The following is a 24,710-nucleotide window of genomic DNA, read 5'->3' on the forward strand; positions in this document are numbered from 1 at the left end:
ATCCTAAAATTCAGTATGTCTCACGGCTCTTCAACACTTGTGCTTGCCCTGTGCCTAGAAATCATGGGTCAGAGCGGTTTTACCTTTGCCCCACTGCCTTCCCCCAGAAAACTTACTCTTTAGTGCTAAATCAGAGCAAGCATCAACGCGGAGTAAAATTCAACTGACATTTGCTCCGATTCAGCGGTAAACAGCAGGTTTCCCCAGGGGGAAACAACAGGGCAAGCACAAGTGTGGATGATCCCTCAGTTCTGTCAATTTCCTTAGAACAGCTATAAGCATGTGGATTATTCATGCATTTTAATTGAGAGGGCAAAAAACAAGTGTTTAGCGCTGGATTCCTTGGGGCACTGAGAGTATTGTATGCTTAAAATCCTCTCTCTGAAACTGACTGAGCTAAAATAAAGTGTCTAATTTCACTTGGATCATGCCCATAATGTAATGTCCCTGCGTTCCTATTTATCCAAACAAAGGAAATTCAGTTTGATTGTGCCCATAATTGTTAATATATTGTCTACCACTTACTTGATTTATGCAAACAAAATAACTTCCCTTTCTTATCAACACCAGGAAACATTAGCAAATATCATTTTGAATTCCTATTGAGTTAGTTGTTAATATTTCAGTGTGGTTCTTAAAATATTACCATTCCTTATTTGATATTCAGATCTTTGATTTTTTTAAAAAGAAATCATTTGAAAATTTGCATGACAATACTTAATCTAAATTCATAGAAGTATGGGATGGGGAGGCTGAAATAAATAAAAATAAAAATATCCTCTGGTTTAGGGCCAGATTCTGCCTGTGTTATAGTCAATGGCATCTTTCCAGCTGGGCCTGGAATGAATTCAAGAGTGTCAAAGCATGCCAAATTTCACACGTCAAAAGAGAGGTTATGTTTAAATCAGAAATACAGCAGCTGCACTACTCAACCATAACCATGTTATGGCAGGGTGGCTACAAGGTCATGATTTGGGTTGAGAATATGACAGAACATCCAATTAAAACATTGAGGGCAGCTTTGATAAACTGACTTATCAATGCTTTGCAGTATTTACACTGAAGGACTTCTAAAATTTCAGAAGCAGGCTGTGCTTCTGAAACCCACTGGGGATGATTTTGCTTTCATTTTAAAGGTGATGTCCCTGATCCCATGCATGCCTACCTGGATGCTGAGTTCACACACTACATTCCCAGGTAGGTGTGCATAGGATTGCAACCTAAGTGAAAATACTGCTCCAAGATCATTGATTACAGCAGGCATAGGCAAACCCGACCCTCCATATGTTTTGGGACTACAACTCCCATCATCCCTGACCACTGGTCCTGTTAGCTAGGGATGATGGGAGTTGTAGTTCCAAAACATATGGAGGGCCGAGTTTGCCTATGCCTGGATTACAGTGATTTTAAGAATTCATGCCCAAAGCACTTGGTGAAATATGAACACATCTTCCAATTACTGAACAATATGCTATCTACTTGGTGAGATCAAATGTCCCTGAGAGGTCCAGCAAAATCAGGGTCACCTCTTACAATGTGCACTAAGGCAGTGGTTTCCAACCCATTTCCCCCAACAGTTCTCTTAAAAATTGCTGAGGGCCTTGGAAGATCACTTAATGTTTTTTCTGCCTGTTGTAGCAACTGTAACGTGCTGTGCTAGAATCTGCATGATTTTTAATTGCAATTTTACAGAAATACTGCAGGCTGCCTGAATGAAGCTTGTGGATGCTATCCTAAAGCAACCCAACTTTAAGAAATCTAGATAATTAAGATCTAGGATAATCAAGGAAAATGTGGAGCTCAGCCTCACGCCTCCGCAAATACTTTGTCCAATAATGGAATATTGTATACTAGACAATGGTGATTTCTATCAGAGTTCAAATGATGGATTCTTCAATAAGGAACATACCACCATCTCTTTTAATGCAGAAATGGAACAAGCCTTCATTACTTCTGTTGTCTAGTCCCAGCATAGCTACCCTTATTAGGCGAGGCAAAGACCAATCATGCACATGTCAAAGGAAAGGGAGATCGGGGAACTGGAGCTGAATGGCCCCAAGGTAGATCCTGGTGAGATGGGGGAGGAGAGATCAGGACCTCAAGAGAGGTCTGAACCAGAGGAGAGGCCCAGTGAGCTGGGAGGTGAAGGTTCGGGTCCCAGGGAGAGGCCAAGCAGGCAGCCAGAAAAGTGTTCTACCCCCAAGACACTGGGTATCCCAAGCCTAATCAGCTGCAGTGGAGCTGCCACTAGCGATGAAGAAAATGTGCCAGAAATGGAAATAGCAAAAAAAAAAAAACTTTTAAGTCATCTTTTTTTAAAAGCATGAGCCTAACCCAAAGGATCATTCTAACTTGTTTACTGATTCATTTGCTTCCAGGATAGCTCTGACTTCAAATTATCTTGTCACTCCCAGTGCCGTTCTGATGGTTGCTGCCAATGCAGCTGGTACTGCGGACAGCCTAAATGAAAGCTCAGAGAACAAAAAAGGGACTACAGAACAACCATCTGACATTGCATTGTTTATATCTATCATCTATCTATCTATCTATCTATCTATCTATCTATCTAATCTATCTGCTGAACCCTGACCATTTTTGTAATTATTGGGCATAATTACTTGAAACACTGCATAAACAGCACGTGTTATGGGGGAATTAGGAGATATAATGGTAAAATAAAAGGCAGCTCACTCTCATTCTGGAAAATGGGTCCCCTTAACTGGACAGCCTGCTGACTAGTTGAGAAAAGAAACATTTGGAGTGTGGAAGAATCTGCTCAGTACAGACAGGACTTCATAATTAATTGCATCATTTGCCAATGTGGAAGGGAACAGTACTCACTTTCTCAGTTTTCTCCAACCATGTACATACATTTCATACATATTTGGCAAGCCAAGAATTCACATCCAAAGCGAAGAAGCAGTTCCATTTGGGTACCATGTATGACAGCATAGGTGGCATTAACTGTTCACTTTCGGCATGATTCATGACGATGCCTCATCAAGAGTTTACCGAGCGTGGAAGAGTGGACAGCATGATACCATACAACATAGGATTTGTGTTAATCCAAGCTCAGAACTGATATTTAGAAACTGAAAGGGTGGCTAAAGTGGAAAAGAGGCAGGGTCCTGCACCTTTGATAGTTATTTACAGAAGGGTTATTGTCACAAAAGGGTTATACTGATACTTTGATTTAGGACTTGGTTGAATTGTGGATTGCTTTAGATTTTATAACTTCTGTTTTGGACAGTTAGCTGCCTTGAATTTCTTCTGACAAACAGGTGTAATATATAGTTTAAAATAAATAAATGTACATATTTATGAAAGGGGCAGAAGCCCAGTTCTCTTTTGCATCAGGCCACTGATGGGACATACAAACATGATATATCACTTTATTTGTATGCTGACTTTTCATAGTTCAAACCATGCTCAAGGCAGCTTACAAGACGAAAAAAATACACAATTACAAACATAACCCAAAGTAGTCATAAGCAATAAATAAAACATCAAAAGGTACACAACCAAATTTTAAAATGTCCATCTAAATGATAAGAACGAAAATAAAGATACAAAAGATTGATATCAACAACAACAACAACAAAAACACCCTAAACAAGACCCCAGCCCAATAGTTTGTACAGCAGCCTCGGCTGTTGTAGCTGGAGTCAGTCAGGGCAAGCAAGGCAGGGAGCATGTCTTCCAGGACTCACAGCCAAGGGGGTCTGAAAAGGTTCTGAAAACATTTACCTTTGAAGTACAGCAGCCAGGAATGGAATTAAGCCCCACAGCAACTCCTATTGTCTGATTTTTACCAGATATTAATTATGAAACAGGTCCAGGGATTCTTGGAATGCTGCAGCCAGTATAGGGGAAGGAACCAGTTCTGGCCACCCACTAGCAATGCTTTCCTTACCAAATCATCTCCTTGCAAAGTCATTCCACTCACCCACTTAGTACTGCTCTCAAATCGATCTACAGTATAAGAGGTCTGCACAACATGTGCCCCACCTAGCCAAATTCAACCCACAAGTCACTTGAGGCAGCCCATCGTGGGCTACACACACACACACACACACACTTTGCTTACCTGGGTCTCCCAAAACAAGGTAATTATTGACTGTTTTGCATTTGGTTTTCAGGTCAAAACAATGCATATAGCCGGAAAAGACAAACACAGACCAGGAACACTAATCAAGCCGGTCCCAGGACAATTCTGTTAAATCCTAAATGCAGCTGACTATGAACAAGCCTGTCCACTGAATTCTCCACATAAACTTTGATAGAAAATCAACAGTAATACCCACATCCTATTTCTAGATGAGCCTTTGACACCACCTGCTAAGGGACCCATAATACACAGAAGCGCACACATAAACATTACATTTCCTAAACACAGAATCCCAGAAGAGTTCAGTGATTGGTTTTCCCAGCAAATGACTCACAGTCCCATCAAGATTTTGAGTTTAACCTTTTACTGTGAATTATATAACCAGCTTGGCATTAGTCATCAAAGGTTCTTGAAATAAAAAAGCAATACATAAATATATACCTGGCACAGTCAAACCACAGTACTTATTTGCATTTTCTAAGGCTTCAGCTTGTTTGCACTTACCTGGGGTCACTACTCCTGAGTAGACATGTTATAGGGCTGCATTATCAAACAGTTATCAAACATCTCCAGAGATGGAGAAGAAGAAAAAAGTTTGCTAATGATAAATGAATGGGAAAAGTGAATCTGGAATTGTACCATTTCAGAATTATACTTGGGATGTTATTTGGGTTACTCAAAACCAAGCGTTATAAATTACTGCCTTATACTTTGGGTATAACTTGGGATATTTAAATCCAGCATGAGCTTTGCATGCTAGTCTCAGAGCGAAGCTATCGAAGTGTCAACATTGTATCTGTATTTTGTCTTTGTCTAATAGCAGATACTGTATATGACTGAATGACAAGAAGGGAGTTGTTGGTATAATAGCTACAGGGTAAAATAACATTTATGGATATAGCTCTATGGGCTTGAGAAGGAATTTCTTCGTATGGTTAAAAGAACCTCTAGCACCTCTGATCTTATTGCAGGCGTAATAGACGGAAGGGTTGCATCCTTAATACCACAGAAATAATAAAAAGAAAAGAAGTATAAGACTGGTTTGTTGTTGTTGCCTGTTTTGCAACGACCCCTGCAAGATACAATGCAGGGCTATGAGGAATCCAACTCATAATGAGAGAGGCATCAAGGAACAAGGAAAAGCCCATTACTGTGACCCTCCAATTATACAGCTTCACAAACAAATGAATAATATTCTCCTCCATGCAGAGGCAGAGTTAGCTGCTTAATTGTTTTCAGATCCACACAGAGCACCTCACCCACTTGGTATTTCGTGCACCTTATTGTCATTTTCTTGACAGCCTGAATGCCAGCGAAAGAGCTTGACAGTCCTGAGGTCAGAGGTCACCGAGAGTTGAACGTGGCATCCGCTGCCATCACGTTTGTGTCAAACGGAGTAAACATGAGGGAGAAAGGAAGGCGAAAGTGCCTCAAGCTGGCTCCAGCACTCAGCTGTCCTCACAGAGTGTGCTTCAACAGAGATGGAGAAGAAGAAAAAATCTCACAAGCCTACTGCAGTCTCATTTACACATGTCATAGAGGGAAGCGGGGGGGAGGTGGCAAGGGGGGGAGGAAAAGGAACAGAAGGGGTCATTTACTAATATGCCTTTTATAATCGCTATTCATTTCCCTACCAGAAATAACTTAAAAGAGAGCAGGAAATTAATTGCTACCAAAAGCTCAGCAGGTCACGGAGGCAGGTGTAACCTATCAATTTAAGAACAGCCTTGCTTGCTGCATGTTATGATTTCACCTGGAGAACATCTGGACTGAACGCCCTGCATCAAATGCTCACCATTCCGTATTCCTATATTTTTTTAAAAACAGACGCAGAAACACAACAACAAGCTGAAAGAGCACACAAACACTTCCCTCCTCTGCTGCTTTACATTCCACAGCATCACTCTCAGCCGAGCTGCAGGGAAAAAGCAAGCATTCCTCGGATAAAAGATCAGCTAACTGAACCATACACATTGCTCCTGCTACACTCCAGTACATAGATCACTAGGAAACAATGCAGCCAACACATCACGTCCTGAAATCCAACTGCAGTTTCTTCCGTAGCTTCGGGAAACATACCTTTCCCAGTGAAAACTGAACAACAGAGATAGGATTTACTGCCGTTCAGACAAGGAACACCTCCCTTTCTCCCCCTTCCCGATTTCCCAGTGAATGCCATCCCCGGTACTACCTGCATTTATCAGCAATGCAATCGCCTCATCTCTCCAGTCACTCCAAAGAACCGAACAGCCTGGAAATTCCGGTTGTCCATTATTCGAGGTCACAGATAAAAGCTAAACAGCAGCAGTGACTCCCATCAATCATAAGTCACTCAGTTATAGAATGTATGGTAGGAGACCTACTGATGTAAGCTAGTCACCAGAGAAAATACCCACTGATGACGCATATCCAGGCATAAAAATAGTTACAGGGCCCCCAAAGGGATTATTCAACAGCCTACATTTAGATATTCTTACAAGAGACCCAAAGTCAATTTGCTGCTCTTAGGTGTCTGTGAAAGGCTGGAGTTTAAGCATCTTCAGTGGACAGAACCACAAGTGGCTGGTTTAAATAAACAACTGCAATTACAAGGTGTTTCTGCATTTTTTGACACTGCAGTATAAGGACAAAGTATAAAGGGAGAGATGCAGACTACAAAATTCTACCTATAAGATGTATCTTTACAATGCTGGTTTTCGTTTACTAAAAAAAAAATTATGCCATGCACAGCTTAACATTTCTCTATACATTTCTAAACGTGCTTTCTATCCTCCTCCCCTTGGCCCCTGCAGAGCAGCCTGGCTTAACACTTGTATAGAAGCAACATCACAAAAAAAGGGGTTTCGGTTCCCTAAATCGCTTTACAACAAAAGTAGCTTCCTTTAAAGAAATTTGACAGCAAAAACGTAGTCCCAGATTGAAGGATCTGCAACAGAGTTGGGTGAAATGAAGGTTCTTCCCAGAGACTCTTGGGGGTGAATTGCAGCTCTGCTTGTTTTGTGCACAAACATATACATTGTGCCTCAGAGAAACCTGGACAGTTCAGGATTGCAGCTCATAACATGCCAATCCTCCAACCCCGCTGCAGTGCTGTACTTCCCCCATAGGACTAAACTTAACCAGTCCCACATTTATACCAAAGAAAGTAAAGGAAACAATTTAGGGTTGCTACTAGGCTTTGGAGCTAAACCTATTCCCTGACACTGGTGACCCTAGTCATGAAGAACCCAGCTTACTCAGTCATCTGCCTAACTCCACCTTGGCTTACGACTCTTAGTTGCACTCGACTGAAGACCAGAACACTGGGGACTGGCTTTCTGACATAGCGGGTGAGATCCAGTGGTGGCTTGCACAACAGAAATCCACTTACACATGGATTTTTTCTTTCCCTCCCCCCTCTGCCCCCCCCCCCGGTATGCATTCAAAATTTGTTCCAGAGGGTCCCCAGTCCTCTGGAGCAGATTTTAAGGGTGCAGGGAGCCTGCAGGGAGAGGAAATGAAGGAGAAGGCCTTTTACAACAACAGAGACCTGCTCAAGCTTTGTTGGAGTTCACCCAGTGATAGCTTTTCAGTAGTACTGAATCTTATGATACAAAAAACCACCTTAAAAGGAAAATGACATTTCTTTCATCTAGGGCTCATAGGACAATGGGAGGCAGGATCCATTCCTGATTCAATTAGTATAAACAAGCAGAACATTGGACCGTGCCCTGAACTTTGTCATAGGATAAGACCCATGGGAACAATGAACATGTTGCCCAAAAGTGGCATGTTAAAAGGAATGGGCTTGGATACTGGATCCTATTAGAAAAATTACAGGCTGTTCTCTCCGTTGAAAACCAGCCTAACAGTTTTATAAATTGCCTTAATAAAGTAGAAGAAATTCTGTAAATCATATCAGATGGTATGAAATTATTAGTCACCCTAACGGAACTTCGGATTTCTCAGTAGTGAAAAAACATTTTTCACTTCAAGGTTAGTATATTTAAACAGGGGTACATCCCAATAATGGACAAGATTTTCCTTCAACTAAAAATACATTAATTCCTAGGCACCCTGATAATTTTATGTTTTCTTTTCTTTTTTACATGCGCAAAGTTGATGGAACTTTTTCCTTTTTCCAAAAGGCCACCAAGGCTGTAATCATATACCCACTTACCTAGGACTAAGTCTCAATGAACTCAAACAGAACCTATTTCCAAGTAGACATGTAGAGAATTGTGTGGTAAAATACTGTATCATTAATAATGAAGAAGCAAACTCGTTTTAGTTCAGTGGACTCTACCCCCCCAGGTAAGTGTTACAATATTGTAGCCATAGAAAATTAAGTAGGGAATATCAAACTCTTGACTGAAACTTATGGAGATAACTAGTGTTGCCATATATTTAAACTTACTTTTTTTGTATATGGTAAACCAACAAAAATTATAAACTAAAAAGTGTTTCAAAATGTGAGTTACAGCAGCTGGAACATTATACCCACAAACCCATGTTTTTTGTTAGAGCATGAAGCTGATAGTGCCAAGGTATTTGAACCCCATATAGGACAGCTGCATATTCCTCCATTTCAGGGGGTTGGACTAGATGATCCTCAGGGCCCCAACTCAACAATTCTATCATTCTATTGTTTAAAGATGGCTACAATCATTCATGTTCTGCTTCTCAATATGAAGCTATATTCAATACGAAGCCATGTTGTTGTTTTTAATGCAAGACTTAAAAGAATTTTGGAGTGTACTTGGCACCAAATTCCATAGGAATAGTCATATAGCCGATTCTTAATCAGAGTAGCCTTATTTGAATTCTTCTATGTAATGAAAAGTATATGGCTTTATGAAGCAGCCAACAGCAACTACTGACCCTCACTTATAGCAGAATGGAAGTCACTGTTATTTAGAACAGTGAAAAGATGTGTGTCTCTATCCCTGCACTGCAATAAGCAGTGGGGAGAGTCTTTTTTGCCCTGCCATGCACAATTCTGCCTAACTTTCCTCGACGATGATAACATTGTTATAAATAAAAGTGCAAATTATTTTTAGCACCGAGATTTCGCTAAGCACTCACGTTTCTCTCCTGTGTGTAAACGCCGGCAGTTCTGCTTGCCCTAGTTTAACAGCCCTCTTTAGAAATATTCATTGGTGGCTTCTAGCTGATTTATCCCAAGCAAGTTCCCGGGAGAAGTCTGATGCTTATTCTCTCCTCCAGTCTCCTATCAGCATCTCGCCTCTGTTGCCCCCTGTAATTGTCACCAGCATCCAAGAAAGCAGCAATTCATTTCCTACAGAACATGGGAGATAAAACCAATCAAATTTTAGAGCAGGGCAGGGCAGGGGGGAGGCCCACCAGAACAAAGTTTAACATAAAAATATTACAGGGGTTCAAAACGTACACAATACATCATCAAGAAACTGGGAAGCTTTATGTGTTCTTTCACCAGAGTGAAATCAACCCTACAACATTATCACAAAAAAATCTCTCGCCAGCAAGGAGATTGACCATTTTCCTCCTCCCACCTATGAGGATCTTGAAATACATGAGAGGAGCTAATGAACTCTAATCAGATGTCTTTAAAGGAGAATAGATATTCAATTCTGAAATATATATTTGTAATGAAATAATCCATGACATTTAGATTTGGTTATCTTTTTCTACAGCTTTATATTTTTCCTATTCTAACTCCCCCCCCCCCCCAGTCTCTTATGTAACTACCATCATACAAGCAAGGATGTCCAAGGTTGGAAAATTCCCAACTGACCAAAAACAGGATTGAACTTGATGCCTAAAGACCATGGAAGGAAGATGATCCATGCTGTAATCTGCTCTTCAGCAAGGCTCCTTATACCATTTTCTGTCAAGCTTCCCTAGATAGAAATCTTGCTACCCAACAGATAGTGGTGGAAAAAGCCACCACAACTTGCAATGCACTCTGCCAACGCAACAACAGCCCTGGATCACCTAGCTCCAATCTCTGCTATTCGCCTCTTCTCCATTTTCGAGCCAAGATTCCTAATGTAGAAAGTAACTAGAGGCAGCAGCAGCAGCAGTTTTTGCCAGCCTTTTCTCTCATCTGCCTGAAAATTGGACACAACTGCAGCAGAACAGTCTGAGCAGGATATAGTTGGGTTGCGATTCCCATTGAGAATTACTAAATTGTTCTCTTTTGTAAAATATAAGCCCCGCTCAGGAAGGAAATTCCGTAACTCAATGGAATTGTTTTCCTTTATATTCACCAGGTTATCAAGCACAAAACAGAGTCAAAATTGGCTGAGCCAGCTGGCAGGGGATTCCCTATGCCCAGGGAAAGCCATAGCTCTACCAGCATAGGCATGACATCAGCAGCTCCCTCAGTCATCTGCCAGTCAAGCTCAGTTCAACCATCACTTGAATGGTGGGGTTGCTGCATACCTACGGTTGCTCCTACAGAATAGTTTGAAGCATGCCTGTCACCTGACTAAAGAAATCTTAGCGACTTTGTCACATAAATCTGCATAATTCTACATAGGAACAAAACAGCAGTTTTGAAGAGTATAGCAATGCTTCAGACTGCAAAAGAGATAAAAGTGGAAATGGACGCTATGTCCAAAACACTGTCATACTGATGGCATCTAAGAAGGCATAGTAATTTGGAGCTGCAAAAGTCATCCTCTCCGGGACCCTTCATAGAGCTCACCATGCTCCTAAAATAAAGCTAGGAACCTTCTCTCAAGGACATCCCCAATGAGCTTTTCACAGTTCCCTGTGCCCTAGCTCCTTTCTTGCCCAGCTGTCATATGCCAAGGCAGCCCTGCATCTCTCTTGCCCTTCCAATACCTTCACCTGAATTAAGAGTTTTGCACCTAGAAAGAGACTAGCCCCAACTGCAGGAATGGAAAAACATTACTAGGACCCCACAGTCAAGCCCAAGTTCATTTTCTCTATCATGTCATTGGTTTCCCTTTCATTAATATAACTATGAAAACAATTTGACTGATTAGTCGCCCAAGCCTAAATTCAATTCCTATGTGGGGTTTTTTTAAAAAAAGGGTAGAAAATAATAATAATCACAGCTACGTTGTACAGAGTGACTGAGTTCTCAGTGTTCAACCTTGAAAGTTAGCTCTTAGACTGAGCTGAACTTTGAACCTCCCATTTTCACTTAATTCTGAAATAGCACCCCTACAGAGAAAATGAATCTGGCATGCTATAAGCCAGAGAAGAGAGATGCAGAAGCAGCTAAATATTTATTATCAACACTTGTCAATTCTGCTTGTCCACTCTTCCTCAGAAACAGTAAAGCCAATACTTTTGAGTTCCAGTTCCAAAGACATGCCACTCCCAGATTGAGGAAAAACTGGTAGAAATAGAAGCTATATTAGAAGACTAACTTGCTTCCTTGAGATATGATGGGCACAACATGTCCACAAAGGAAGGGATACAGAGTGCGCGCTCTCTCTCTGTCTGTCTGTCTGTCTGTCTGTCTGTCTCTGTCTCTCTCTCTTGGTGCCATCCTCAGTCTCTAACATTGACTGTGATGGAATAGGACTTGAAGCCATTTTGTACTCAAGTTTTGGCAGAGAGTATACAAGACCTTGGACAGCACCAAGGGGTCCTGCTATGGCAATTAACAAGCAACGTTGTCTCTGCTGGGAGCAAGAGCCAGCTGAAGCCTTCTCTAGGCTGCATAGGCTACACAGGCTTGAAGCCACAGGAGCTGGCTAACTGACTAAGCAGCCCTCACCTTATTTTGTAACCTTTGGGGCTTCTGTGAGGCTGTGAGCTCTGGCCAGCAAGGCCCTGAATAAGTTATAGGAGGTTCTGTCCCTGGGGAAATATCCAAACATCTGAGTTCTCTACAGTGCCATGAAAAGCCCCCAGCTTGCAGATCACAATCCAGTCCTCTTTGGGATCAATAAGGAGCTGGCCCTTGCTCTGTTTATCCTAGAGCCATCTATTCATACTAGTGCCATCTCTCCAAAGGTCTTGCCTATTCCTGTTACTGGAGATCCTGGAGACGACAATGAACCAGGGACATTCAGCATGCTGCACAAGTATTGCACTGAGCTTTGACCCACCACCTAAGCAGAGAATTCTAAAATTAAAAGTAGTAAACTCCACATTGGAGCAGGAGAGGCGGGAAGCATTTCGTGCTTTCCTGAAGAATGACACCCAGGGGAACAAAGGGAGCAGAGAGTAAGAAAAGCCAGAGGGGGACATTTATTTTTGGAAGAGGAGCGGGACCGTATTTGATGTCACTGTTTCACAACTGCTCTGTGCTCTGCTTACAAGCAGGCAGCTTTCAACAACAGGAAGCCTGAGGACTTTGAGCCCCAGGAGTGGGCGTATCAGCAGGCAAGTAATAATATGCAGAGAGCAGCACTGGCAGCAACTTCATCCCATCTCCTTCCAGCCACTACAAAGGCTCATGCTGGCAGGGCAAAGCTTGCCAGGCATCTCTCAACTCCCACAGGTTGAGGCTTTAGCGTTTGCTGCTCCGCAGGCAGTCACACGTTTCATGTTTCCAGTACCAGAAGGTGCTTGACATTTCCACTTTAAAAGCCAAGGTGCCCTAAGCCCCAAAGTGAAAAAGTTTGTCGTAATGATAGAGACACAAACCGAAAGAGGAGGCACTTGAGAGCCCAGAGAACTGGCTTCACCGCCACATTACAGGAACCTCTTGAAAACTGATACTTAGGGAAGTAAGTGAGTAATACAAATTAACATGTGCTGTGTTGGGGGGCTTGGTGGTGGGAGGGGGGAGGCGTTACACAGCAACTTGCCCCATAACAATAGTGGAAAATACTTCCTTCATTGTAAAAAATAGAAAAGAAAAAAGAATCTGATCTGAATTATAGGAATAGTTCTCATAGATCCTGATGTGTCTAGTGGGTAACTAATTCTTTGTTTGTCCTTGGAAGTCTATGACTATATATACAGAAAGCATCACACCACCCTCCAAGTCAAACACAACCCCCTGATCCTTTATTGTGGCCTCCCAGGTGTTTTGACACACACACAAATAAACACCTATTCCACTCATGGGTTGCTAGCGCACTGCCACACATGGCTGTGGTCTACCTTCAACTTCAGTGGAGCGGAATGGCACAGGTGCGTAAGGCTGGTGTGTTGAGACATCATATTTACTAGTTTCCAACCCCAAGGTATACTGTGTCAGCCAGGTAAAACATAAGAAGTACAAGGCCCAAACTGAGTATTAGCATGCAAATGCATATGTAACTTTCAGAGAAAGATGTTTCAGGGTCCTAGCCCCTTCCTTTCATATGTATTATTACCTACAGTGTCAACGTAATTGGGAAGGGGTGGTGCGAAATGGAGGCACACCAAGAGGGAGGGCACATTTATCTGCCATTTATCTAAACCCTTCCCCAAGTTACTCCTTCACCATCAACCCCAGTGGGGCTCCAAATGTGAGGCTAAACCTTATAGAGAACATTGTAAGAGGAGAGAAAGCAGTTCGGATCTATTTCAAAAAGAGAAGCAGGAAGTGAGGAAGGGATTAAGCATTCTTCCCTCTCTACTGTTCGTGCTGCCTCTTCCCAAAGCTCCTTTTGGGCTCGCCCATCATGTATCTGGTACATGCAACAGCACATGGCCTGATCCAGCAGGCTCTTCTTATGTTCTTATATAAGAGACACACGGCAACTATACCTAGTCTAAGAAAAAAGACAGCCCATATGAAAGACACATTCCAGCTAATATATTACCATAACAGAAGTGTATCAAAATATGCTATATATTTTTTCTGAAAACTATCTTGTGTAATTTATTCAACCTAACACATTAAAATTCTAAAATGCAGAACCCAAGCATTCTGACCCACTACATCTGAGTATTACTACATCCGAGTATATATAGCTATTTATTTGGTACATGTAGAGTGTTTTCACAAAGCTCAAGAATTATGCATAGATACATTTTGAACGCTCAGCTGAAACCACAAAACTGATTTTTCCTGCTTGAGGTGGCTTGATCTCAGCTGATCCAATGTAATAATTTTACTCTATTACAATTCACCTGATCTACATTGAGCTTTGATTTCAGTTCTCCTCCTGGGATAGAAGAAATAATATATTTGCCATCAGATAACGTAATATATGGGGATTCCCTCCTGCCACTCAGCCTACACAGAATACTAAGTGTTCTCCTTTAATCCCATTTCCCAATACAAAGCCGTTTGGCTGGCTCTCTTGAGACGCCCTGCCTTGCTAACATCACCTCACTGACCTTGAAACCACTGTTGAATGTCCCTTTATTTTGGGTCCCCACCGTTCCTCGATGCTCAGCTTTAAAAATGATATATTAGCATTTCTACATCCTGTTTGCTTCTCAGCTCATAACTCCTTTCCCTCATCTTTTCCTTCATTCAGTCTTGCTGTAGCTTAAAGCCAGACATACCTCTCCCCCACAACCCCAGCATTTTTCAGCTTGCTTTCTCCAAGTTCATGGTAGATGGGAAGCTAAAACAAAAATAAACAAATCACAAGCTACAACAGCATCCCACTTTTGTTTTGCATTCTCTCCATTTCTTGATATTTTATCATTGCTGGTCATCTCCATATTTGCATCAGTTACATATTTTTAGCCGTCATGGTGCCCCCCCCCCCCCGCAAGCATTCTGTGGGCTGCAGGTTGCTGCAGTTCTGATAATTACTTGCTAGAAATCATTAGCTTCTTCCCATCATACAAACCCAGATCTATAGCTCCAAAGATACCCAGGGAAGAGGAATGACCAGGAAACTACAGTGGTACCTCGGGTTACGTACTTAATTCGTTCTGGAGGTCCATTCTTAACCTGAAACTGTTCTTAACCTGAAGCACCACTTTAGCTAATACGGCCTCCTGCTGCCGCCACACGGTAGCTAAAGCACGATTTCTGTTCTCATCCTGAAGCAAAGTTCTTAACCCGAGGTACTTTTTCTGGGTTAGCGGAGTCTGTAACCTGAAGCGTATGTAACCTGAAGCATATGTAACCTGAGGTACCACTGTAGTTTTAAGTCTAATGTAGGCATGCCATGTATAATCTATTTTCCGTTCTTTTTCCCCACTTGTGTCTCTTACTTTCCCCCCTTTCCTTCTAAAGCAATTCTCATTGGTTCATCATCTTCATTTAACCCTGAGAAATGGATCTGTGAGCAGGTTCAGAAAACCTGCTCTACTCGGATTACAATCCCAGCTCCCCTGAAGTAACCTGATTTTACAATGTACAACTCACAAGGCCCCACAACCAATTCATATCGGATGTATGTTCACTATAAACAAAGAAGTGAGGAAGAAGAGGCCGAAGAAGCCACACTGTTAATTTTACTACAAATATTTTATTTGTCAATTCGTTTATTCTGAACGGACACCACAAAGTGCAGTATACAGAAATTCTCATTAATGGGGGGGGGGGGTTCAGTTCCAAAGGTACTCAGTTCTTCAAAATGACTAAAATTCCATATTATTATTATTTTTGTTAAATCTACCTTGGGACTTCTTAAGTGCTGTGCACAGGCTGCTTAAATCCAACAGACTTTGATGACATCTGGTCCACCAAACTATGCCCAGGTCCACAGCTTTGACAAATATATTATTATTATTATTATTATTATTATTATTATTATTATTACTATTATTAATATACTGCCCTTCATAAAAAGATCCCAGAGCTGTTCACAAGATAAAATAGCCATGATGATGGTCTTCCACATGCAGCTATGGATTTTCCATCATTATGTTATATAATATTTATTTATTTATTTATTTATACCCAGGCCATCTTGGTGGCTTCCAACAAAATATTAAAATACAATAGTCCGCCAAACATTAAAAACTTCTCTAAACAAGACTGCCTTCAGATGTCTTCTAAAAGTTCTTCAAGAGAAGCTAGGCCAAGTCAAACATGACATATTTGCACCCACACTGTTGCTTTTTCCAAAATGATCTTGCAGGCACATACACAGTTACAAACAATTCCACAAAAGTTACTAGACCACAAAATATTTTATATGCTTGGCTGCGTGCGTACACTTATGTTAGCAATTTGTGGTCTTTAAAAAAGCAATGTAGTAAGCTTTGCCTGTTGCCTAGCAGCAATTCTTACTCGCCACAGGTGACCAGGCAAGTGGTTTTTACAAGCCTGCACATAGACATGTTACGCAGGAATCAGAACACTTGCTGGAGTGGGATATGCAAGCAGAATCTGTTGTCTCTACAGAGTGGAACTTGCACATTCCACTGCAGAAATCTTACGTTGCTCTATGCCTATGTAACGTCTTCATACTCCCTTAAAAAGCACACAAAACATTATGTCAGAATGAATCCATTATAGCTCCTGATATTATTCTTCCTACCGAAGAGTGAACACAAATAGAAAGTTTAGTGACTGATTTTAGCGTTTGGGATGTATATAGCAACAGATTCTTTTCAAAGAACACAAAAGAACAGAGATTCCTATTCATCTCGCAGTTAGCACTTGTGTTACCCTAATGAAAACAAAATGACATATTCTACTTTATTGCACATTCTGGTGCAAAAAACAGCTGCAAATACATCTTCATTTACTCAACAAAGCCAGATTTATGTCTGCCTGGTTAACTTACTAGCACTGGCACTCCATATGCTGCTACTGCAAAAAGCAGAGATTCTCCATCTGGCTGCTTTGAAACCCTGACATTCTCAACGAGTCCCACCTCTGCACTGCACACAATAGACCAGTGTCAGAATCAGAAACAGAAATACTGTAGAGTGTCAGGGCACTATTTACTTGCTTATAGCTTCTGTAACAAAAAGAAAGAAACAGACCACTGGGAAGATCTCCGCTTCTCAGTCAGGGATGGCAAGAGGAAGCCTGCAGGAGGCAGAGGGAAAACAGCAAGGAGGATACGATCAGCAGGAAAGCATTGTGTCTCCGGGAAAAATACATTCCTCTTCTTCTGTGTACCCTTGCCTAAACCTGCATATCTTGGGCAACACCCCATAATCTCAGGGGCTATTTTTATTATCTTGAGCTCATATTTCAGTGCTACAGCCAAATAAAATGTGCAACGTTGTTGGTTTTTAAATCCCTTTATCGTGTCAGTATCTGCAGTTTGTTCTAAACGATGCGGGGAGGGAATATGTCTACGGTACTATGAAGACCAAGGGGAATGTGTAGGTCGCATCACATTTTGCCAAAGTACACAAACTTTTATTCTAGATTAAATGGATTAAATTGAAGTAAAGATTCTGAATGCTTACTTCCTGTTCTTCCCCCTCCCCTCCAATACACATACACACACACAACCCTAACCTCTCCTTCTGAATGTATTAATAATACCTACACCTTGAACACAATTGGTCCTTCCGTGTTGCCATGGAACTGAAACCTTTGCAGCTTAGATGGCGATGTATTCCAGGGAGCAGGCTGTTCCTACACTTCCTATCACAGAGGTAAAATCACTGCATACCATTAACTCCTTTCGTATCACAAGCTTCTTGTCTGCACATCGCTTCGCATGCTCCCTGCCCCTCCCTTATCTTCCACCTCAATAAGCAACATATATCATGCTTAGCTTGTCTTATCTCATCAAACGTTTTGGAAATACAGTGCAGATAGCATCATGCTGAAGAGCACAATTCTCTCTCTCTCCCGGTTCAGGTAATCACTTCAAGTTCGACTGCAGTTTAATTAGTCACTTGTGTCAGTCATCTATTAGATGGATAGAGAATCGCTCGTGTGCTGCTGAGGAGACTGTGACCTGTCTGGTCCTGCTCTACTGGAGGAACGACAGTTATTGAGGTCCAAGTATATGGACCAGGTTCTTGCACATGTGTGACCTACCGACTGTAGCGTTGGCCCTTTTGGATCATAACACTGGACAGGCAGGGATAGGTTGGTCAGAGGCTGCGTAGATGCCTCCTTGAGAAAGGGTCCGTTCCAGCCACTCTGAAAGAGAGGGTTGTGCAGCCTCTCTTGAAAATCCGTCCCTAGATGCGAAGACTGAAATAACTATTTGGATGCTTGAAAACAATGCCTTTCTTGACAAAGTGCTCAAGTGGGTGGTTGCTCTACAACTTCAGGATATCCTTGTTAAAACAGGTCAATCTAGATCCATTTCCACTAGGTTTCAGCCATTTTGGCAACACCACTGTTGAGGGGCTATTGCTACGGCTCTGCCCCCTTGAGCAAGCCTCTGCAGTTCAGCAGTCTTATTGAAAAAAGGAGTTTTATGGATCCTAGTCTCACAGTCAGAATGTTAGATTTTCCTATGTACAGATGTTCTGAGCAAGTCGTAATTTTACAATTAAAACCAAATGTTGGAGATTCCTTCTTTCATTTTCCAAGAAGTCTGTGACGCAAGTGTTGCGGGTTTGAAGGCAGTAATCCTCCAAATCTTGTTTTATATTATGTGTTATGAAGAACATACTGTATTAACAGTCCTGCCCAGGTTTTCGGCTTCACTGTTTGCCCAGCATTCTCACTTTGGTTATTGTCCAAAGCCGATTAACAAAACACTTCATGCTATGAAGGCATGCAGAATATTTGCCGTGTACATGTGGGCTTCTGTCTTTCTTATGCTTCTCAACGATGGATTCTGTCTTTCAGAAGTCTGAAATTTACTGAACAGAGTTGCCTTTACATGAACCAAGTATCTGCCTTCCCATAACTGCTGATTTGGGTCACTTCCAGAAGGTCACTCTTTTGTGGGCAGGACTCAATCATACACCAGAAAATTTAGCTTGTGCAGTTAAACTGAATTGCACTCTCTTATACAACAAACCCACTTCCCAAACCCAAACAAACCCAAAATTAAAAATGGCTTTTTGCTGTAAGAAAAGTGATGAGGAAATGCAGTGGAAGGTGTGGGCTAACAAGTAAGAATGAATGTTCAACAAACAGCAGGTGTGGTAAAACAATCACACAAATTTTATGAAAGCAAATCAAGATAAATGGTCAATAAAAAGGTAGTCTCATATAACACTTGGGGTTATTGGGTTGTAGGGAGAAGTGACAATTAAGTTCCCCACACAGACGAGCACCATTTTATTTTCCAATATGAACCCAGAAGAAATTTGTGTTCATCTTAAATACATGTCTGGCCATTTAACTACCATAATAGAAAAAGAACCAACACATTGATATTGATATGCAAAACTTGTAGAATCTATGTCCTGCTTTATTTTGTATCTTTTAAAATCCACCATGTTATACACCCATCTAAATACAATCTGGGGTTTCAGAGTCCACCATGATTGTGGAAAGACATGCAAGACTTCGGCCCATAGGGAGAATAAATGCATGCTTCTTTAATAATATACTTGTATTCATATGTGAATCTATGCAGATAATCAGTTGATTAATGACTTGAGTCAGCAAAAAACGCAATGAGAAGTCTTCTGTAAATTCCCCAATGACACAGAGGAAAATGGGGAGAGGGGTCCCCAATCTTATAGAGCAGTCCTATGTGTATATGCTCAATGGGTTTTCACCAACTAGCGTCACATGCAGTTTTCCATGGAAAATTGTAAACAGTAGTGTGGCCTACCATGAAAATAAGTCCAGAGTTCAAAAGACATCTTGGATCAACTGTAGTTGTTGCACACGGCAAAAAGCAAATATTAAAACATTTATCATTGCCGTGCAAAAATTTAGCTTTCACACTTGAGGTCAGTGCTTTTTTTCTTTAAAAAAAGATGTTTAGGGGTACTCTCATTTTGACTCAAGAAAATCACCATTTTATAGTTCAGATTGGGGAAAATAAATACAGTAAATGGACAAAAGCACAAAGATTCACAAAATGTTTAGGGGTATGCGTACCCCTGCATACCCCCAGGGGGAAAAGCACTGCTTTAGGTGATTAAGATTTCATTACACAATATTTAAAGACTCTAATTTCTGTCTTGAAAGCAGGGAAGGAGGAGTAATTTGCTTTTATTTGAATTTTAATGAGACTAACCAATGTGCACTTATCAAACCAATGTGCAAACCAAAGCACAACTCTCCTTCAGTATTCACACATCTTCGGATTTTGCAATGCAGTTCTCTAATTAACCAATATGTACAAAAATGCGTATATCAGGGTCAAGCATATATAAACACGTGTGTGTATTTCTGAAAATAGCATACAAAAATGGGGAAAATTGCTTACAAAAATGTGTCTGTTACCTGAAACGGCATACACAACATTTCCATGATATTATTATTATTATTATTATTATTATTATTATTATTATTAACTGTTGTGGAAATACAGAGAACAAAATTTAAGACTGGATAAATGAGCAACTGAAAGAAATCAAGATTGACGGAGCTGTCTATCTCTACTTGTACGCCTATGAAGGGGAGGGGTTAGAACTGTTCTTTCACACATGGCATAATTTGTAATTTACTAAAGAGACTTTCTCAAAGTGAAACTATTCCAAACACCTTTTGGTAACAGGAGGAGACAAGTTCTTCTGAGGGCATGATTTTTTTAACAACTGCACTTGTGCAGATTGGTTTCCTGTAATCTTGTGCAATGCAATATAGATAGGCTGCCAAAAGAAAACCCATTCCTGCCTTTCCCTTCTGCAGGCTTTAGCAGGCAAAGAAGAATTCAGGAGTATGAGCTTCGTATAGAGTGCCAAATATGCAAGAATGCAAAGCTTTTGTCTTTTATATAACTTCTTACCTCTGAGACCTCAAACAAACCCTAACCAAAAGTAAAACTGCAGCAGGTACGATATTCTGTATACCATCTGCTTAACAACACAGATGGCTTAGAAGCAAATAACACAGAATTATACTCTCTGCAGCTGGCTGCCTCTTAAATACAAATTTCTGTTCAAGACTTCTTTCCTGCTACATTGTGAACTCTTGCGTGCAACAGACAACAGTCAAGACATATTTCAGTACTTCCATTTCATACTACTTTTTAATTTTTTTCAAGTCATAAAACAGAGGGTGACATCCATTGTTAGTCATTCCCAGAGCAGACTCAGATTCCATCCATTTCAGTGGGTCTACTCCAAGTATGACAGACATGGACTATTTAATCCCAGAGGCATATTTCCACAATGAAATAAAGTATGACTGATGAACCCAAGCTCAGAAAAGACAGGAATGGCTACAGATCCTACTCATCTCTTTCAACACATATAAAAAGTATTTATTCTAATATCCACATACCTAGTCTAAATAAGTACATTTTTAGCCAGGCAGGCATACACATGTTCAGGATTGCTGACATGGGGAGGAAGTCTGAGTTGTTACACAGACATAATGTTTAATCACAATTAGTCCTAGCAGCAGTTCATTACCTTAACTTTGGTTAAGATCCCAAAACATACAGTGAAATTCTGATATCTATATTTTATGGATTGCTAAAATAAGCCCTGACCTAGAAAAATATAAGGAGGCATGAGAGGTCCTTGCAGCTAGAGAAGCTGAAGAGGTGGAACAATGGGTTCACCGACTGCCATTGTGTCGAAACTCAGCAAAGTACAATTTGCTAAAAGAACACTTTGTCTTCAAACCAGGATCCCAAACCATATCTTGATATTGGTTTATATTGCCCGTAACTGCCAACTATGGTCTTCTGATAACTTGAAAACACATGCAGAGACAGGGGGTGGGGTGGCGAGGTCAATGGAAGTATGCTAACCCAAGGTTTGCTGCATACTCCATGCTGTCAGCTCATGCCATCCAACTGAATGAACTCTTTGTCTTAACAACTTCAAGCTATGGTTTTACATTATTCTTTTCTTAACTAATCTTTACATACAATTTAGATATTCAGATGGCATTATTAATTAAATTTAAGTAGTTCAAACCAAGGTTAAGAATGATATCTGCATCCTAAACTAATATTACAGACTCTTAGGCTGGGGTATGGTTTAGGGGATTTTGTTGGAGAGGGGGTTGCCGCTGTTATCAATATTAATTTTTGTATCTTTATTTTAGCTCTTATTAAGGGGAAATTGCTTTATTTGGTTGTGTGCTTTTGATGTTTTATTTATTGTTTGTGACTACTTTTGTTACGTTTGTAATTATGTAATTTTTTCATGATGTAAGTCACCTTGGCCATGGTTTGAACTATGGAAAAGTGGCATACAAATAAAATTATGTAAGTAGGGAGGTAGGCATGAAACTATATCAGCCATATGAATTACAATAGCTGAGGAGAGTTAAAAATGGTGCCAAAATGTTTGCCTCTACATAGGAAATTTAGTGTGCATGTGTGCCACAGTTCACATCCAGGATAGAAATGAACTTTCTTCACTATTTAAGACGATATACCAGTCCAGTGGTGCTGAAAGTTTAAAAATGGTGGGGACAGAAAATGACTGCCTCCTTCCCTCACCCAAAAAGGAAACTGCTACAGGTGAGGGATTCTGAGGCCTCCTGGCTCTGCTCTCAAAAAGCCCCTTGGTACTATCTTACCTACAGTGCATACATAATCAAATTACTTTACTGTTGCTGTGTTGTCCTTGGGTAACCCCTACCTTGCTGGGAATTCTACAGTGGGTAACTCTCATTCTGGAGGATATATTTCAAATACATAGGAAAGAACTGATATAATATCCCCAAAAATGCAAACAATTTCTTTGAGGGGGCGGAGCAGAATCAACTAAATTAGAGAAGATTTATCCTTTAAATTCCTTGTTTCAGTTTGTTTGCTTTTATACTTTTCCCAGACTTTAAGATGAAGAGGACAGAAATATTGTCAAACTCTCAACGAAGAGTCTGCTTTAATTATAAATTCAGAACTTTCTAGAGTTTAATTCTGCTTTTGAACTAAGCATTCCTTGTTCTCTTCTTCCTTTTTTGTTTTTAATTAGAAAAATGTGTTCACTAATGTGTCCCGCTCTGCTTGTTTTAGAGCTCCATTCCTTTAACTGTTAGTTTCTTACTGCAATTTTTCAAGAAACATGATCACAAACTGGCCAAACATGAGAACAGTCTCAGTCCTCAGATGGCCTCAAATTCAGAGATAAAACCAATATTAAACTGTACAGGCATCTGTGACAAGAAGCCCAAAGAAGAATCAACATCTCTGAGAACAGCAGAGATCCACCAATTTGTCCCCTATCTACACCAGAGTAACTGCCAATTTTTATTAAAGAGACAATTCTTTTTTTATTATTTTTATTCTGACGTCGCTAAGATACAAGACTGCTATTTAAAGATCCAAAGAAAGGGGCATGTGATACATCACAGCATGCACTGAAAGAAAAAGATGCTACCAAAGTGATGTAATATTTTTGTTTTTGAGGTTATGCCATTTGATAGTATAGCAACTAGAACAGCAACAGAATCGCAATAGTAACATATAGAAATGTAAGTGTCTGTCTCAATGTTCCGTCTGCAGACTGTTCACAATACTGTCCTCAAATGCTGATTAAACTTCCAATTACTGCAAATGTTCAGAAAAAGCATAGTGACTACCACTGATCTTAATCGGGGGCATGAAAACTAACCACAGGGCAACTCCATCTCATGCTGCAACTTATACTTATCAATATGACTACATTTGCATAGCAGAATGCAGCATACATAGAGTGGTACCTCTGGTTACATACTAAATTGGTTCCGGAGGTCCATTCTTAACCTGAAACCATTCTTAACCTGAGGTACCACTTTAGCTAATGGGGCTTTCTGCTGCTGCTGCGCTGCTGGCGTGCAATTTCTGTTCTCATCCGGAGATAAAGTTCTTAACCTGAGGTACTACTTCTGGGTTAGCAAAGTCTGTAACCCAAAGCATTTGTAACCTGTACCAGTTTTCACTCTGTCAGCCTTGAGCTGCTTCTGAATTCATTGTTGCATGTGGATGTGGTAGAGTGACTAGCAGCCCACTTCGCAAACTTCTTCAAAGAAATGCTGTCTTTGCATCAATATATTCAACCATCCATGCCTTGATTGATTGATTGATTGATTGATTGATTGATTGCAACACATCACACACACGTCTGCATTTGTCAGCTATGTGCAAGCCCTTCTGTCAGGGGTATGTCGGGTTTCTGTGTCGATGGAAAACTTGCCTTTTAAAAAGTCAACAACAAAAGCAGAGAATGATTTAGCCCTCCAACGGTCACTATAGTACATCTTTGCAAAGCAAGATTTCCTTTTAATTTGTAAAAAAAAAAAACCCACTCTCATCTATTAAGTATATCACAGGAAACATATGGCGCTATGGCATATGGTAACATTGCTTGAAATGTCTGCTAAATTAATTAAAAGTATACTTTAAAAACTAATTCGCACACACATAAATTCGACATTGCAGATTTTCACATACACAGAAAATCATGTTTCTGTTCTCCCCTGCAGCCCCTCAACACACACCGAATCTGTTCCATATGGTTCCCCCAAACTTTGGGGGTGCATGTGTGAGCTGCAGAGGAAGAATCCTGTTGAGGGACAATAAGTCTGCTCTCTTCACCTACAGACACTGTGGGGTGCAACAACCTAGTGTATGTCCTTCACCCTTTTACATACTATTAAAATACTACAAAGATATATTTCAGGTATTAATTTGAGAGTCAACACCTCTTTTACTCCTCTTGTGGGCTTTTAAATTATGTACACGACTGCATCTTAAAGCAGCACATACAGATCACAAGCTTGTGTTTTACAAACAAAGAGCATAATCCGCTTTTATCATTC

At 40.6% G+C, this 24,710-nt stretch overlaps 1 protein-coding gene across 5 annotated transcripts in view; it reads right to left on the reverse strand.

Annotated features, from left to right (window-relative positions):
* The window catches only part of HIVEP2 (HIVEP zinc finger 2), a 140,362-nt gene that overhangs the window by 72,879 nt on the left and 42,773 nt on the right, over positions 1–24,710 (reverse strand). For 3 of the 5 annotated variants that reach the window (XM_080998529.1, XM_080998528.1, XM_080998530.1), the window contains exon 2: positions 9,173–9,386. The exons of 1 other annotated variant lie outside the window; for it this stretch is intronic. The gene's annotated coding sequence lies outside the window, so the exon portion shown is untranslated. Of the gene's footprint in view, positions 1–6,299; positions 6,443–9,172; positions 9,387–24,710 lie in introns of those variants that run through there. One more of the 5 variants, XM_080998531.1, reaches the window with a different exon arrangement.

Source organism: Podarcis pityusensis (genome assembly GCF_964106645.2).
Source record: "Podarcis pityusensis genome assembly, chromosome: 3".
In the NCBI taxonomy this organism is placed as follows: Eukaryota; Metazoa; Chordata; class Lepidosauria; order Squamata; family Lacertidae; genus Podarcis; species Podarcis pityusensis.